The 17,541-nt window shown below is 47.3% G+C and overlaps 2 protein-coding genes across 2 annotated transcripts in view; one reads left to right on the top strand and one right to left on the bottom strand.

The window, feature by feature from the left end:
• The window catches only part of LOC142698100 (protein kinase C delta type-like), a 35,465-nt gene extending 33,843 nt beyond the window's left edge, over positions 1 to 1,622 (bottom strand). The window contains exon 1 of the mRNA XM_075847785.1: positions 1,403 to 1,622. The gene's annotated coding sequence lies outside the window, so the exon portion shown is untranslated. The remainder of the gene's footprint in view (positions 1 to 1,402) is intronic.
• LOC142698101 (protein kinase C delta type-like) overlaps positions 1 to 17,541 on the top strand; it is a 152,188-nt gene that overhangs the window by 61,506 nt on the left and 73,141 nt on the right. The window lies entirely within an intron of this gene.

Here is a 17,541-nt window from a genome sequence, read left to right as displayed (position 1 = left end):
TTCTTAAGGGCCTCAAAAGCCTGGACAGCCTCAGGAGGCCAGTGGAGGAGATCAGCACCCTTGCGAGATAGGTCCATAAGAGGCTTAGCGATGACCGAGAAGTTAGCAATAAATCTCCTGTAATAATTAGCGAACCCCAAGAAGCACTGTAACGCCTTCAGGGAGGCAGGTTGGACCCATTCCGCCACAGCCTGGACCTTGGCGGGGTCCATGCGGAATTCATGAGGAGTGAGGATTTGACCCAAAAATTGTATCTCCTGCACCCCAAACACACATTTTTCAGTCTTCAGTTTGTTTTCCCGAAGGACCTGGAGCACCTTCCTGACATGCTCAATGTGGGAGGACCAGTCCTTGGAAAACACAAGTATGTCATCAAGGTACACTACAAGAAATACCCCCAGGTAATCTCTTAAAATCTCATTTATGAAATTCTGGAAGACCGCGGGAGCATTACACAACCCAAAGGGCATGACGAGGTATTTGAAATGACCTTCGGGCGTGTTAAACGCAGTCTTCCACTCATCCCCCTCTTTGATGCGGATAAGGTTATACTCCCCCCGTAGATTAAACTTAGAGAACCATTGGGCCCCCTGAACCTGATTAAAGAGATCAGGAATCAAAGGAAGGGGATACTGGTTCCTTACAGTGACCTTATTCAAGTTACGGTAGTCAATGCATGGCCTAAGACCACCATCCTTCTTCCCTACGAAGAAGAAGCCAGCACCTACCGGAGAAGTAGAGGGGCGAATGTAACCCTTGGCCAGGCATTCCTGGATATACTTTCTCATGGCTTCACGTTCGGGACAAGAGAGATTAAATATCCTACCCTTAGGTAGCTTAGCTCCTGGTACCAAATCGATAGCGTAATCGTATTCTCTATGAGGAGGTAACACTTCGGAGGCCTCCTTAGAGAAAACATCAGAGAAGTCCTGAACAAACTCAGGTAGCGTGTTCACCTCCTCAGGGGGAGAAATAGAATTAACAGAAAAACATGACGTCAAACATTCATTACCCCATTTGGTAAGATCCCCAGTATTCCAGTCAAACGTGGGATTATGAAACTACAACCAGGGAAGGCCTAAAACCAAATCAGACGATAATCCCTGCATCAACAGTACAGAGTACTGCTCCAAATGCATGGAGCCAACAAAGAGTTCAAAAACAGGGGTATGCTGTGTAAAATAACCATTAGCAAGTGGAGTGGAGTGGAGTCGATACCCACTACCGGGACAGGTTTAGGCAAATCAATCAATGGCATAGCTAGAAACATAGCAAATTCCACAGACATAATATTATCAGAAGACACTAAAACCACGATGGCACTGCCGGTAGCAGACCTGCCCTCAAAAGAGACCTGAAAGGGAAGCAAGATCTTTTTAGGTTTCATATTTACGGGAAATACCTGTGCGCACAAGTGACCTCCCCGATGGTCACTTAGGCGCGGAAGTTCTTCCGGCTGCTTATTCTTACGCCTAGGGCAGTTGTTCACTTGATGCTTGTCATCCCTACAGTAGAAGCAGAGACCATTCTTCCTGCGGAGCTCTCTACGTTGTTGGGGAGACACGGAGGCCCCGAGTTGCATTGGTTCATCCGAGTTTTCCGTGGAAGAACGAAGCAACAGAACCTCAGGAGCCATCATGGGGGAGGCTGAGGAGAAAGCACAAAAACGTTCAAGTCGTCGTTCCCTGAGACGTCGGTCAAGACGTACCGCTAAAGCCATAACCTGATCTAGGGAGTCAGAAGAGGGATAGCTAACTAACAGGTCTTTCAGGGCGTTCGACAGACCCAATCTAAACTAGCACCTCAAGGCAGGGTCATTCCACCGAGAAGCTACACACCACTTTCTAAAGTCAGAACAGTACTCCTCAACGGGTGTCTTACCCTGACGTAAGGTCACCAGCTGACTCTCGGCAAAAGCAGTCTTGTCAGTCTTGTCATATATGAGCCCGAGAGCAGAAAAAAAAAGATCAACAGAGGAAAGTTCAGGGGCGTCAGGAGCCAAGGAGAAGGCCCATTCTTGGGGCCCGTCCTGGAGCCGGGACATAATTATACCCACTCGCTGGCTCTCAGTACCTGAGGAGTGGGGCCTTAGATGGAAATAGAGCCTACAACTCTCCCGAAAGGAGAAAAAAGTGAGGTGGGGCACTACCAGGGTAGCATCATGCTGGTTGCACCTCTGAGCCAGGGCTTGGATCTGTAGGGAGAGGCCCTGCATTTGCTGAGCCAGGGTCTCAAGGGGATCCATAGTTGTGTCAGGGACCAGTTTAGAAAAGGTATATGGGCCTGTGATTATGTAATGACTGGGTAGGGAGACAGACAGGTGAGCCCTAATCTACCTGCCACTCAGTCCCTGCCTACTTCCACGGCCCGTCCTAGGCGACGGTGTACAACTGGGCGACGGTCCCTATGCTCAATATGTGCACAACAGACAAACAGACAAGGGTACACAGAAGCTAAGGGAAATGGGGCAGTTTCCCATGGCAACACCAAGAGCAACATGCGTAGTGAACGAGCCGAGTCAAACCAGGAGTGTACGGGGTACCAAACGCAGAGCATGAGTGTAGTCAGTAAAGCCAGGGTCAAAATGAAGCAAGGTCAATAATAATAGCAGGAGCAGCAGAGCCAGGAAACAGGAAAGAATCACAGGGAAAGACAAGCAGGAAATGAAGGTATAAATAGACCGAGGGCGGGAGCTAGAACCGTCTGGCCAGGCTGTGATAGGTTCTCCCACTTCTGAGCCTACCAGAGTGGTAGCAAATCGAGTCACTCTATGAGACCTAGGAGCAGGTGCAGACTGATTAACCACGGGCGTCGACACAGAAGCTGTGTCTGGCAGATCCTTTACACCACGTTCCTGTGACCCAATGTGCCACGTCACAGCGTATTCAAATCATGGAAGCGTCCGGTCTACATGACTACCGACCGTCATGGTGTGCAAACCTTAGATCAAAATTTCGACATATAACTAACTAACTCTAAACCTCATAAGGTAATTTTCTTTAGCTATTATACCAGGATGAAGGCGGAGGAGTAGGCTAAGAGAACGGAAAGTGGACGAGGCGGGAGTTGGGCCAGAGTGAATATGACGCTTGACTGGGGTCTGGGGAGGGGAAGGGGAGAGAGACAGGTGGGAAGGTGGGGCAGAGGGGCAACATAAAAAAAAATAATTAAACTGAAACTTCTGCTTTAAAACAGTCACTCACCAAGTTGCAGAGCCGGCCGCTGCTTCTGGCCCCTGCATGGGTCCCATTCCTTTCTACAAACCAATTACCTCTGATCATAACCTTGATGAGCGGCGGCTGCCCACTTTATTTTACTTTTGTGGCCAGGCCCCTGACAGTAGTACCAGCGGTACTACCCTGATGGCAGGCCTGTTTGCAGAGGTACTAGCCAACTACGTCACAGATAACCCAAGTTTCAAGACCATGCAAAGTTATGGATTTTTGGCATCCCATGGAATATGGGAACAATAGGGAATTCTATCAGTAAGTATTCTGCCTGTTTCTTGGCTAATACTCCTAATCCAATTCCTTCTTCTAGCAGATTTTTTAAAGATTCTTTACATGCAGTGCTTGGTTTCGCCACAAGTTTGCGATATGTCGATTCATTGTCTAAAATGGTATGAACGTGTCTGAGATATAAACAGGAATCTAGAACAAATCCTGCTCCGTAAGATTTGGAGGACACAGTTATACGCTGGATATATGGTGAGCACCTCTGTGTTTTCACCTTTAGCCCTTATGTGTATATAATGAACCTTTTAGCATGTACATCTTTACCCGCTAAGGTGGAAGGGTTGGTTCCAATGCCTAGTTATGGTGGTGTCTGAGGAAATAAAGGTCCTTTTAGACGTCCCGATACTGACCATGAAAACCAGCGCCAATCGACGATACAGCGTGTCACAAGGAGCAATCATTGGTAATGTATGGGGGCCAACAATCGTTACTACATCAGACCCCGCACTGATCTGCCAGTCCAGCTGCCTCCGGGCTCTGGACAACACTACCGGAAGCAAATGGCTCCGATCACTGCATAGCGGCCGTTCGGCAGAACTGCAGCTTGGCCTCTATTCTTTGACAGGAGCCATCTGCTTCCGGCAGTGTTGTCCGGTGCCCGGAGGCAGCTGGAGTGACGAATCGGTGCGGGGTCCAGGTGTCGAACACGCACCGATCATATACTGATGACCTATCCAGTGGATAGGTCATCAGTTGTCAGAACGTGGAAAACCCCTTTAAAGGGAAGGCGTCACGGAATTTTTTTTTTTTATATAATATTGCTTTTAGTATGTCATTAAAATAAATTGTATTTATTTGTGTTTTTGTGTTGTACTTTTTTCTTTCTTTTACTTCTCTATGGGGGCTGCCATTTTTTTTTTCATCTCTGTATCTGTCCATTAACGACGCATACAGAGATGGAATACGGCACATACATCCCCATAGAGAATGAGAACGGGAGCCGTTCCATTCACTATAGCGTACACCGTCTGTGTGGGAACGGCGCATGCGCCGCTCCCACACAGACCAGAAGGAAGGTCTTTGGTAGAGCGACATCCGGCACCATTTTCATGTGGACCGGAAACCACGGCCGTACAGTAAGATGATGACTTCCCGTCGCGGCTTCTGGCCATATGTTGAAGGCAGCGCAGACGCAAGGACTAGGAGCGGCAGGGCGGAGGCGGCAGGAGTAGGTAAGTTATGTTTGTGTATGTGATGTGTGTGTATGTTAATGTTATACTGTCTAATGATCACTGTATCTAATCCTCCTACACTGTGCATTCGCTCAGAAAATGGCGGCACACAGTGTAGGAGGTGTGAACATTCAACCACCTCCTTTCTCCTGGCACTAGCCAGGATAAAGGAGGGGGGATTCTGGGAGGACACTAGCGCGAGTGTGTCTACTACAAATTTGCAGCATAAGTGTAATGACGGGGGTAGGGAAACGGACAAGTGAGCCCTAATCTACCCGCCACTCTGTCCCTGCCTACTTGCAACGACCCGCCCTAGGCGACGGGGTACAACTGGACGGCGGTCCCTACGCTCAGTAAGTGCACGAGACAAACAGACAAGGGTACACAAAGCTAAGGGAAAAGGGGCAGTTGCCCACGGCAACACCGTGAGCAACAAGAGTGGTGAACGAGCCGAGTCAAACCAGGAGAGAACGAGGTACCAAACGCAGAGCAGGAGAGTAGTCAGTAAGCCAGGGTCAGTATAGAACAGGATCAAATAGCAGAATCTGTAGCTGGGCCAGGAAACCACACGAGAAGAAATCACAAGCAAAGGAGGAACAGGAAAGGCAGGTATAAATAGACAGAGGGCGGGAGCTAGCTGAGTCTGGCCAGGCTGCGATAGGCTCTCCCACTCCTAAGCCTGCCATCCTGAGTGGTGGAAGATGGAGTCAGTCTCAGAGACATAGACTCAGGTGCAGACTGATTACCTATGGGCGTATACACAGAAGTTGTGCCTGGCAGATCCTTTACAATAAGGCAATGAGGTTGCTTTACCACATGCCAATGCTGCAATTTTGGGAATTGCTCCCTCTAGTGACCAGCACATGGAAATGTTATAAATTTGAATCTAATTTATAATATTTCCTGACTTGTGAAAAAATTAAAAAAATTAAAACAATGTGTAATCATTTATATATTAACTGTTTAACTGAAAAAAAATTTATAATTTATAGCGACACATTCCCTTTAATACTGGCGTTTCATACACCAGTCCTATTAAACAGTTTGCTGGAGTAAGATGCAACACATTTATTAACAGGCGAACGACTCTTAATAAATGTGTCGCATCTTTTAGCTGCAACGCGGCCTGTCATCAGTACTTTCTACGTGCTGCGGCCTGCTGTAAGAGCCTGAGGGAATCCGGGAGGGAGAAACGGAGTGGTGAGGTAAGTACATTTTTAAAATGTATTTTATTGTCTGATTGGGGGGGGCATACAGTCTTATTGGGGGTATGGGTATGGGTCTGTTGACATTTGCGCATTTTGTGAATTTTCTACGCTAGTAAAGTGTTGTAGAAAGGTTAATATATTCCCCCAAAGGCTACAGACTGTAATACAATATCTTAATGTAATCGATGTGTGCAGCAACGCTTGTTGTCTCCATTCTATGTCAGTGTGGGAAGTAGATGTCCGGCCTTATGATTTTGTGATATGTGATAGACCCAAAATCCCAAGCACGAAACCATAGAAAGCACTGGCCGGACGGACTCTGCCACAGTGGTGGGTAGGCCAGACATGACGGGGATAGGAGGGAGGATGGTGTCACAGCCAAAGGGGAGAGTTAGTGGAGGGGGATGGTCTAGGAGAGGGAGGGGATCCGGTGAGGGTTAGCCGGAAGTGCGCTGACTTCCCGGTCTTTTGGTCGGGAGCAGCGCACGGAGTAAGACATCCATCCACGTATCTCCCATCCGGCGGCCATCTTACCGCATGTCAGCGCATCACTTCATTGAGCAGATGCGGGCGGCGGCTGCTGCATTCGGCCCCGCCTGGTTGGAGGAACAAGCTGCAGCGGTGGCCAACGCTCCGGTACCTTTGGCTGTCTCTCCTTCGCGCCGCGTCCGGTGCTCGTGTCCTCCAGAAAGGCTGAGCCCCGTTGTGGCTCGTCGAACTCGGTGCCACAGAGGGAGCCCTGTGAGGGAACCTCCGGCTCGGGCGTCTGGCAGCACAGATACTGCAGCCGGTGCCAGGGTCGGAAGGAATCCCACTTCGCAGCGGAGTCCAGCGGAAGTGGGGTGGGTGCGGCCTCTACTTCCGGTCACCACTCCACTCGCCAGTTCTACGCCGGGTTCCATGGTTCGGACGGCTGCCCCTGGTGATGTGGCGGCTGGGGGTGGAGCCCCACGGCGATCCGGAGGAAGCAAGGGACCTGCATTGGGCCGCAGGCCTAGGTCGTCTGTTTCGAGGGTGACTTCCGGGCAGCGAGCTGCCGGCCCTCTGGTGCCGGTCGACTACGAGAGAGAGAGCTTGGGAGCCCGCCCCTCACCCACTTCGGTACCGGCCGTTGAGCACGCCTGTGCATGCTGCCATGGATCTGGCACCAGATCTGCCGAAGACCTTGAGGATGGGGAGCTTCGTGGACAGGATGGTCCAGCTGATGGGTCCACAGCACCTGTGCAGCTCGGTGAGTCGTTTTCACCATCTTTACCTTTTCCTGCTATACTTATGTCTCCTGTTTCGGGGGAGGGTTCCGCGGTTGAGGAGCGGGTATGTGATGTGGGGTCTGGGTTTGGGAATGTTGGGGGTGGGGGGGAAAGTCTGCGATAGTTGGTCGTTTGCGTCAAGGAATTGTTAGGCCGGCTCGACGGGACTGGGGTCACCGAGCCCCCTTCGCGGTCTCCTGTGGCGGCATGGGTTGGGGCTGGTGGGGTAGGGTTTAATGCCCCGGCGGCGGTCGCCTCGAGTGTAGGAGCAAATACGGAATCGGTGGCGGTGTCTGTTCAGACCGACTCGGCGGCGGCGGTTGATGGTGTTCGGTTGGACGATAAAGCCAGGGGGGAGGTTTATGTGTGTTTTGAAGGACCTTTGGGGGCACACTTGAAGCAGCAAGTTCGGAAAAAAATTTGGAAGGACGAGTACGTGGAAATTTTTTCATTTTTGCCCCTGGAAAAATTTAATCTGGAAAAGGGGAAGTGAGATGAGAGTAAGAAGGAGGAGGAGGAAAAGCGTTGTTACCGCCTTATCCCTAAGACATTTGTTAACTGGTTGCAAGAGTTCGCCATTTTGGCCAGTGTTATTGGTGAAAAGGCTCCGGAACATTGCTCCCCCCTGTTTTGCTATATGGATGCCATCGGGCAAGCCCATAGGGTATATGCGGGGGGCTAGATTGGCTACGTTATGACAAGCAGTTTAGACAACGAAAGGCGGTTCGGCCCAATATTAGGTCGGACCACGGGGATATTGCCCTCTGGTCATGGGTAACGGCTCCAGTTCGACCGGGCCAGTCCTTTCCCGGGAGCGGGGGGGGGGGGGCAGCAGGCCAATCTGGTCAATCCAGCTCAGGGGGCAACGCAAAGCTCGGGCTGTGCTGGCAATACAATGAGGGGCAGTGTAAATTCGGTGCAGGTTGCAAGTTCAAGCACCTTTGTGCTCAATGCAATGGGGCGTCCCACTGGGCATCTAAATGCTTGCGCAAGGGAAAACGAGGTGGGGGTGGGGGTTTTAACACCAGTCATGGGGGTGACGCCAGTGAAGCTGGAAAGGATGGTCAGGTTTCTAAATAGTTATCCGGACAGGGCCAGTGCGCAGTTGTTGTTTGATGGTTTTAATGTGGGTTTTTGTATCCCCTCCCCTCCTCACAGGGTCCCCTTTTCCATAAAAAAATCTGAAGTGAGCTTACCAGCATCCTGACGTGGTTAGGGAGAAATTGGCGTCGCCGCTTGTGAAATTTGTGCTAGGTCCAAGACTCCCAGGTCTCGACCTGCGGGCTTACTATGTTCTTTGCCCATTCCCCAGAGACCTTGGACCCATATCTCCATGGATTTTATCACCGATCTGCCTCCGTCCCAAGGCACGTCGGTGGTGTGGGTTGTAGGAGACCGCTTCAGTAAGATGTGCCACTTTGCACCCCTCAAGAAACTACCCAATGCCAAGACGTTAGCTACCTTGTTTGTCAAACACATCCTGCGTCTCCATCGGGTTCCGGTCAATATTGTTTCTGACAGAGGGGTACAATTTGTTTCATTGTTTTGGAGAGCTTTCTGTAAGAAGCTGGAGATTGATCTCTCCTTTTCCTCGGCCTTCCATCCTGAAACTAATGGCCAAACTGAGAGGACTAATCAGTCTCTAGAACAATACTTAAGGTGTTTTATCTCAGACTGTCAAGATGATTGGGTCTCCTTCATTCCCCTCGCCGAATTTTCCCTTAAAAACCAGGTCAGTAGCTCGTCAGGAGTTTCCACCTTCTTCTGTAATTTTGGGTTTAATCCACGGTTCTCCTCCGTTTCACCTGGTGGTTCCAACAATACCGAGGTAGATGTCGTTCATCGGGAACTGTGCACAGTCTGGGCGCAGGTTCAGAAGAACCTTGAGGTGTCCCAGAGCATCAAAAAGACTAAGGCAGATAAAAGACGTTCAACTAACCCTCTGTTTGTGGTCGGGGATCTGGTGTGGCTGTCTTCTAAAAATTTGCGCCTTAAAGTTCCGTCCAAGAAGTTTGCTCCCCGGTATATAGGGCCGTACAAAATTATTGAGGTCCTCAACCCTGTCTCCTTCCGGCTGGAGTTACCCCCGTCTTTTCAGATACACAACGTGTACCATGCCTCCCTCTTGAAAAGCTGCTCCCCGTCCTTGGCTACATCGAGGAAACCTCCGGTCCCTGTTCTCACTCCGGATGGGGTAGAATTCGAGGTAGCCAAGATTGTGGACAGCAGGATGGTCCAAGGCTCCCTTTAGTACCTGGTCCATTGGAGAGGATACGGGCCTGAGGACAGGACTTGGGTACCCGCCCGGGATGTTCACGCCGATATATTGCTCAGCAAGTTCCATCTTCGGTTCCCCAACAAGCCAGGCCCACCTAGGAAGGGTCCAGTGGCCCCTCATAAAAAGGGGGGTACTGTAAAAGGTTTGCCAGACACAGGTTCTGTGTCGATGCCCGGGGTTAATCAGCCTTCATCAGCTCCAAGGTCTGCTCGAGTGACGCGATCTCTTACCACTCAGGCTGGCAGGCTGAGGAGAGGGAGAACCTATCACAGCCTGGCCTGACGGTTCTAGTTTCCGCCCTTGGTCTATTTTTGCCCTCACTTGCAGCATGTTCCTTGCCTGTGATTGTCTGGTTTCCTGGCTCTGCGATTCTTGCTATTTACCTTATTGACCGCTGTTACTTATTGACCCTGGCTTGACTGACTATTCTCCTGCTCTGATTTGCTACGTCGTACTCTCCTGGTTTGTCTCGGCTCGTTCACCACTGCCTGTTGCTCACAGTGTTTCCGTGGGCAACTGCCCCTACCTCCCCCTTTATCTTCTGTGTGCCCTTGTCTTGTGTTGTCTGCCTTGCACTTATTGAGCGTAGGGACCGTCGCCCAGTTGTACGCCGTCACTTAGGACGGGCCGTGCAAGTAGGCAGGGACTGAGTTTCGGGTAGATTAGGGCTCACCTGTCTGTCTCCCTACCCCGTTTCATTACACTATGACACCTGATAGCTCTGCTACTTGATAGGAGACAGTGGCTCAGCAGACAGTATCACATATAATATGCTTAGATACAATGGCTCAGCAGACAGTATCACACATGCTAGGCCCAATTAGAAGGTTAATTGTGAAAACCTTTCTTATGGTGTTTCTCGATAAAGGTCACTTGAACTGGTATCATTTAAACAGTTAACCGATGAATGGCGCTGTTTATGTGGAATTTACCCTGCGGCCTAATGTACCATATAATGTATTAAAATTATTTTTTTTAAAAACCTACATTTTGTGGGGTGAATTGAAAAAAAACCTGTAATTCCGCCATTTGTGTTTTGATTTTACAGTGTTCATCGGGCGGCATGAATTGCATGATAACTTGATTCTGCGGGTCGTTACGATTATGGCGATACCAAATTTATATAGTTTTATTTTTTACTAAATAATTTGTTTTTGTGACGCTGCATTCGAAGATGAACTGCATAGTTTTTCAATGCAACAGAACTTCATAGGGCGGGAAGGGGTTAAAACCCACTCTCTGAAGCCCCCCTTCATGATACATTTCAACTAATCTGGTCCCCATGGCAGAAATCTGTCTTTCCATCTGGCACCTCCAGCAGACTCCTTTCAGTCTAGTTTGATTTCTTTTACCTCAGAGTTCCTGTTTTTCCCTTTTTTTAATTTCTTCTTTCCCTCTCCCCTTCTTCTCCTTCTCCCCCCACTTTTTTTGAACTATTTCTAACAGGAGCTGTGCAGGATTAGAAAAATATGTCTGCTTTCTTCCAAATACAGCACCACACCTATCCACAGGTTGTATCTGGTATTGCAGGTTAGCTCCATTGAAGTGAATGGTAATGAGCTGTAGTACCACACACAACCTATGGACAGGTGTGGTGCTGGTTTTTGGAGAAAGCAGACAAGTTCTCTCATCCTGGACAGCCCTTTGTCATGGATAGTTCTTGTGCGGAGATGCTCCCTGCATTATCCCTTTTCCTTTATGGCCGCTGATATGTTCTATTCAGCTTTATGGCCTCTGTGGTAAGTACACTGCCAGTCATTAAAGGGTTAACACTTCAGACCACTGTGGGTGACGTCACAATGTATGAGTTGTGCAGTGGTAATAAACTCCTGTAGTAATGATGATGAAGGTGCTGATGTCATAAATACAAATGTTTATGACATAAAGAAGATTCCATATTAGAAGGTTTTACTGCCACATTCAGCGCCATATTGGATGGGACTGAGGACCTTGAGCTTGACTTCCCCACCAATACCGACCTGATGTAATTTGGAGGTTCTAGCAGGGAAACCCTTCACCCCAGACCACTTCTTCATCACAGTGATGCCATCCTCTTCATACGGGTTGTCTGTAATAGAGGGGGGTTTCCAGCAGGAGATCCCCCTCTATTAGCCGGAGCGGAGACAGGTACTACAAGGAGGCATCTGGAGGACCCGTCTCATCCGTGGATCGCCCATTCATTTTAATGGGTGCCCAGGAAGAGAGACATCCGCCTAGCCAACCAGATCAGCCGATTTATGTGTTTTATGTCGTTCGTTCATTGTATTGTCTTTCCTTGAAAATCTGAGAAAACGTACAAATTCTGTTACAAATGATATTTTGGCACCTTCTAAGCCCAGAGGAAGGGCAATCCTCCAGCCATGGTTTCCCTAGAGGTTTCCTCCACAGGGGGTTTTTCCTTTCCTGCGTGCTGGAGGGTGACTCTTCGTGAGTCGGAGGTTTGCCATTTTGGGTTTGGTCATATAATATAATAAAAGTTTTGACCATTTAACACCCAATTATAATGTTTTGTGTCTTTATTTTGCATTCTTTGGTTTGGTGATTGGGATTCTGGGTCTATCACATATCACAAAATCATAAGGCCGGACATCTACTTCCCACACTGACATAGAATGGAGACAACAAGCGTTGCTGCACAATTAAGTGTACACATCCTTACATTAAGATATTGTATTACGGTCTGTAGCCTTTGGGGGGAATATATTAACCTTTCTACAACAGTTTACTAGCGTAGAAAATTCACAAAATGCGCAAATGTCGACATTTTTGGGGGCAAATAATGAGCGGGGCATAGCAGAAATGGCCAACAATTTTACTATAATTTACGCCAGTAACTGATGTCAATTATAGCAGAAATCTATATGTATAGTGCGACCCAGATTTATCTCTGGGGGGCGTAACAAGGCAAATGTCCGTGCCAGACCCATACCTCCCCCCAATCAGACTGTATGCCCCCCCCCAATCAGACAATAAAATACATTTTAAAAATGTACTTTAAATGTACAGCAGGCCGCAGCACCTAGAAAGTACTGATGACAGGCCGCACTGCAACTAAAAGATGCGACACATTTATTAAGAGTCATTCGCCTGTTAATAAATGTGTTGCATCTTACTCCAGCAAACTGTTTAATAGGACTGGTGTATGAAACGCCAGTATTAAAGGGAATGCGTTGCTAGAAATTATGACAAATAGCTGCCCCCATACAGTTTAATGCCCCTTTAGCTACCTCTAGTACCAGTGCACACATATAAAGCGCCAGTGCCCATATAGATAGTGTCACACACAGTTCCCATGTAGATGGTGCCCACCCCCCCAGGGATTCCACTCCAGGAGGAGCCCCTGCCGTCACTGTCCATATATGGACAGTGACGTAAGGCATTCCCTATAGGAGCAGGCTGTGGCCAGGGATTGCACTCCAGGAGGAGCCCTTGATGTAACTGTACATATATGGACAGTGACATCAGGGGTTCCACCTAGGAGCGGAATCCCCGGCCAGACCATCGGCAATGTATATATATGGATAGTGAGATAAGGGGCTCCGCACTTAAAGTAGCGCTGTGCCCGGGAATTCCTCGGCGAGTGGTACTAATACAGAAGCAGGGAGCTGACGATCCCTTACATTAGCATTGGATTCAACTGTATCTGCATCCTGAGGACGCAGATACAGTTGACACCAAGACATACCACCGGCCGCTTGGTACAGCGTAACACCGCCCGGAATCCTGGACTGTCCCGCTGTATCCGGGACGGTTAGGAGGTATGCAGTAACTAGGACCATGCACATGCGTAGATTACACAGTAAATGCTTGTTCATGAGCCTGCAAAAGAGGAGCTGCTCAGTTTGCCATTAGGGTGATGACTGACAGATAAGGCCTCGTTCACATCTGCACTATTGTCTCTGGTAAAATCACGGCCAATGGAAATCCACTAATGTCAATGGGTTCTGTCGGCAGGTGGCGGTGTCCGTTGTGCGACTGAACCGTTGCTTCCGTTATTCCTTTGTTCTGCACCACTGACGGAGAGAACAACAAAACACACCAACGCAGGTGTGAACAGGGCCTAAGAGAGATAACTGAATACAGCAGCTGACCATAAACTGAAATACACTGCAGGTACAGAAGACAAATGGTAGACCAATTAGAAATGTGATTTATATTGTACAATACATACAAGACAATTTAAAAAAAAACAGTGCAAAGGTGTACATAGCCTTTAAGCAATCAGGAGGCATATTTTCAGATTCTGCTGGACTTCTCCCATATACCGGCGTTTCAGGCATCCTATTGGTCCACGGTGTCCTCAATGCCCACCCCATTTACTTCTTGTTTAGCCACAATGCCCGCACGCCACAGCAAGCTGACAGTGCCCGCCCTAATGGTATATACAGGGGTGATGGAGATTTTATACCGAGATAATGGTGGGCTGGTACATACACGGATAATGGTGGTTATATATGGGGATGATGGCTGGTATATACAGGGATGATGAGAGTCCCTTATATAACCCCCATATTCCCTGTATATTACCCCCAAAAGGATAGATCAGCAGCACATCGCAGTCCAAAACTCATGGAAAACTATTTTATGTTTCACCCATCCCACCCATCGCTGGATGTGGGTATACTAGGACACATGACTAATATGATAATATTTTAATATAGAATTGTACATCCTAGTATAATAGCTAAAGAAAATTAACTTATGAGGTTTAGAGTTAGTTTTATGTCAAAATTTTGATCTAAGGTATGCGCACCGTGACGGGCGGTAGTCATGTAGACTGAACGCTTCCATGATTTGAATACGCTGTGACGTGGCACATTGGGCCACGTGAACGTGGTATACAGGTTACATCAACACTTTCATGATGTATCTTGTGGTTCGCGCTTGGGCATTGGAGATGAAAAAGACTGGAAGTCAACATGGCGTTCTGGGCCGGATGAAGAAGAAAAGAGAACATGAATGACTCCAATCTGAGAAGATGTCACCTGTGAGTCACTGAATTTCACTGCACTGTATTCACTTACACTACCGTTCAAAAGTTTAGGGTCACCCAGACAATTTTGTGTTTTCCATGAAAACTCACACTTATATTTATCAAATGAGTTGCAAAATGACTAGAAAATATAGTCAAGACATTGACAAGGTTAGAAATAATGATTTTTATTTGAAATAATAATTTTCTCCTTCAAACTTTGCTTTTGTCAAAGAATGCTCCATTTGCAGCAATTACAGCATTTCAGACCTTTGGCATTCTAGCTGTTAATTTGCTGAGGTAATCGGGAGAAATTTCACCCCATGCTTCCAGAAGCCCCTCCCACAAGTTGGATTGGCTTGATGGGCACTTCTTGCGTACCATACGGTCAAGCTGCTCCCACAACAGCTCTATGGGGTTGAGATCTGGTGACTGTGCTGGCCACTCCATTACAGATAGAATACCAGCTGCCTGCTTCTTCCCTAAATAGTTCTTGCATCATTTGGAGGTGTGCTTTGGGTCATTGTCCTGTTGTAGGATGAAATTGGCTCCAATCAAGCGCTGTCCACAGGGTATGGCATGGTGTTGCAAAATGGAGTGATAGCCTTCCTTATTCAAAATCCCTTTTACCTTGTACAAATCTCCCACTTTACCAGCACCAAAGCAACCCCAGACCATCACATTACCTCCACCATGCTTGACAGATGACGTCAAGCACTCTTCCAGCATCTTTTCAGTTGTTCTGCGTCTCACAAATGTTCTTCTGTGTGATCCAAACACCTCAAACTTCGATTAGTCTGTCCATAACACTTTTTTCCAATCTTCCTCTGTCCAATAACCTAAACAACAACCTCACACCAGTAATGGCGTGTACTGGGGTCCCTTTAAATGTATAGACCTAAAAACGAACCAAAAATGGGACACAACCCTAAAGCAAGTAATGTACTCAAAAGATAAAAGTACAAAAAATCTTTATTAAATATAATAACAATGACAAATAATGGGAAAAGAGATCTGATACAATAAACACGGAGACATGTACAACAGGGTCAGGTGAAAAAGACCAGAACCAACAGAATCAACCGTCCACTAGAGACCTAACACACGCTCAATTAGGGTATGTTCACACGGCCTATTTACGGACGTAAATCGGGCGTTTTTGCCCCGAATTACGCCCGAAAATAGCGCCTCAATAGCGCTGACAAACATCTGCCCATTGAAAGCAATGGGCAGACGTTTGTCTGTTCACACGAGGCGTATATTTACGCGCCGCTGTCAAATGACGGCGCGTAAATAGACGCCCGCGTAGAAGAAGTGACCTGTCACTTCTTTGGCCGTAATTGGAGCCGCTATTCATTGACTCCAATGAATAGCAGCGCTAATTACGGCCGTAATTGACGCGGCGTTCAAGCGCCTGCACATGCCGGTACGGCTGAAATTACGGGGATGTTTTCAGGCTGAAACATCCCCGTAATTTCAGCCGTTACGGACCCCCGCCGTGTGAACATACCCTTATAGGTAAGTAATTGGTAAACCCGGGGGTATGGGGAGGTAAGTCCCATACATAGTGCCATGTAATCAGCTAGATGAGCAGTGTGTAAAGTATGTCAGTATACGTAGCCTGCACAATAAGTGGTGCATGTAATAATACGTGCACAATCTGTACAATATAATCAGTAGTACGTAAAAAATTATTACTAGAAAACATATGCAGACAGTATAAAGGCTCAAGTAGCCAAGAAAAATATGGCTGGCTGAAATAGCATAATATTGTGGAGGCTACAAAGGGCTGAAAAAACCTGTGCACATACCCAGAGACATGATGAGGAGCGTGGAGGATCGATGGAGTGGATGGGTGAATAAACGCCTCAAGATTTTTTGTACTTTTATCTTTTGAGTACATTACTTGCTTTAGGGTTGTGTCCCATTTTTGGTTCGTTTTTAGGTCTATTCCTCTGTCCAATGTCTGTGAGCTTTTGCCCATATTAATCTTTTCCTTTTTTTTAGCCAGTCTCAGATATGGCTTTTTCTTTTCCACTCTGCCCTGAAGGCCAGCATCCCGGAGTCGCCTCTTCACTGTAGACGTTGACACTGCCGTTTTGCAGGTACTATTTAATGAAGCTGCCAGTTGAGGACCTGTGAGGCGTCTATTTCTCAAACTAGAGACTCTAATGTCTTGTCTTGTTGCTCAGTTGTGCAGCGGGGCCTCCCACTTCTCTTTCTACTCTGGTTAGAGCCTGTTTGTGCTGTCCTCTGAAGGGAGTAGTACACACCGTTGTAGGAAATCTGCAGTTTCTTGGCAATTTCTCGCATGGAATAGCCTTCATTTCTAAGAACAAGAATAGACTGTCGAGTTTCACATGAAAGCTCTATTTTTCTAGCCATTTGGAGAGTTTTATCGAACCCACAAATGTAATGCTCCAGATTCTCAACTAGCTCAAAGGAAGGTCAGTTTTATGGCTCCTCTAAACAGCAAAACTGTTTACAGCGGTGCTAACATAATTGCACAAGGGTTTTCAAGTGTTTTCTAATCATCCATTAGCCTTCTAACACAGTTAGCAAACACAATGTACCATTAGAACACTGGAGTGATGGTTGCTGGAAATGGGCCTCTATACACCTATGTAGATATTGCATTAAAACCAGACGTTTACAGCTAGAATAGTCATTTACCACATTAACAATGGATAGAGTGTATTTCTGATTAATTGAATGTTATCTTCATTGGAAAAAAACTGTGCTTTTCTTTCAAAAATAAGGAAATTTCTAAGTGACCCTAAACTTTTGAACGGTAGTATATATGGTCTGCAGAATGCCTGTGTAGGACTGATATCTGTCACTATATGGTGGGAATATTGGTCTTTGTTTTACTACACACGTTTTTAGTACACAATTAAGAGTGTTCACATTATTTCTATATAGTGGAAGTGTAGACCCCCAAGAATTATTTCCTTTGGTGGGTCCAAGGTACCTCAGTCAGACACTGAGTGTACACATCCTTGCATTAAAATATTGTATTACTGTCTGTAGCCTTAGAGGAGAATTTATTAACCATGCTAAGCCGCTTATCTGGCATAGAAAAGTCCCAAAAGTCGCAATTTGCGGGAAAGTTTTTGGTCAGTTTACGCTGCCTTTGGCACTTTTTT

The sequence above is a fragment of the Rhinoderma darwinii genome, assembly GCF_050947455.1.
Source record: "Rhinoderma darwinii isolate aRhiDar2 chromosome 12 unlocalized genomic scaffold, aRhiDar2.hap1 SUPER_12_unloc_10, whole genome shotgun sequence".
Taxonomy (NCBI): Eukaryota; Metazoa; Chordata; class Amphibia; order Anura; family Rhinodermatidae; genus Rhinoderma; species Rhinoderma darwinii.
This window is presented reverse-complemented; position numbering and strand designations above follow the sequence as displayed.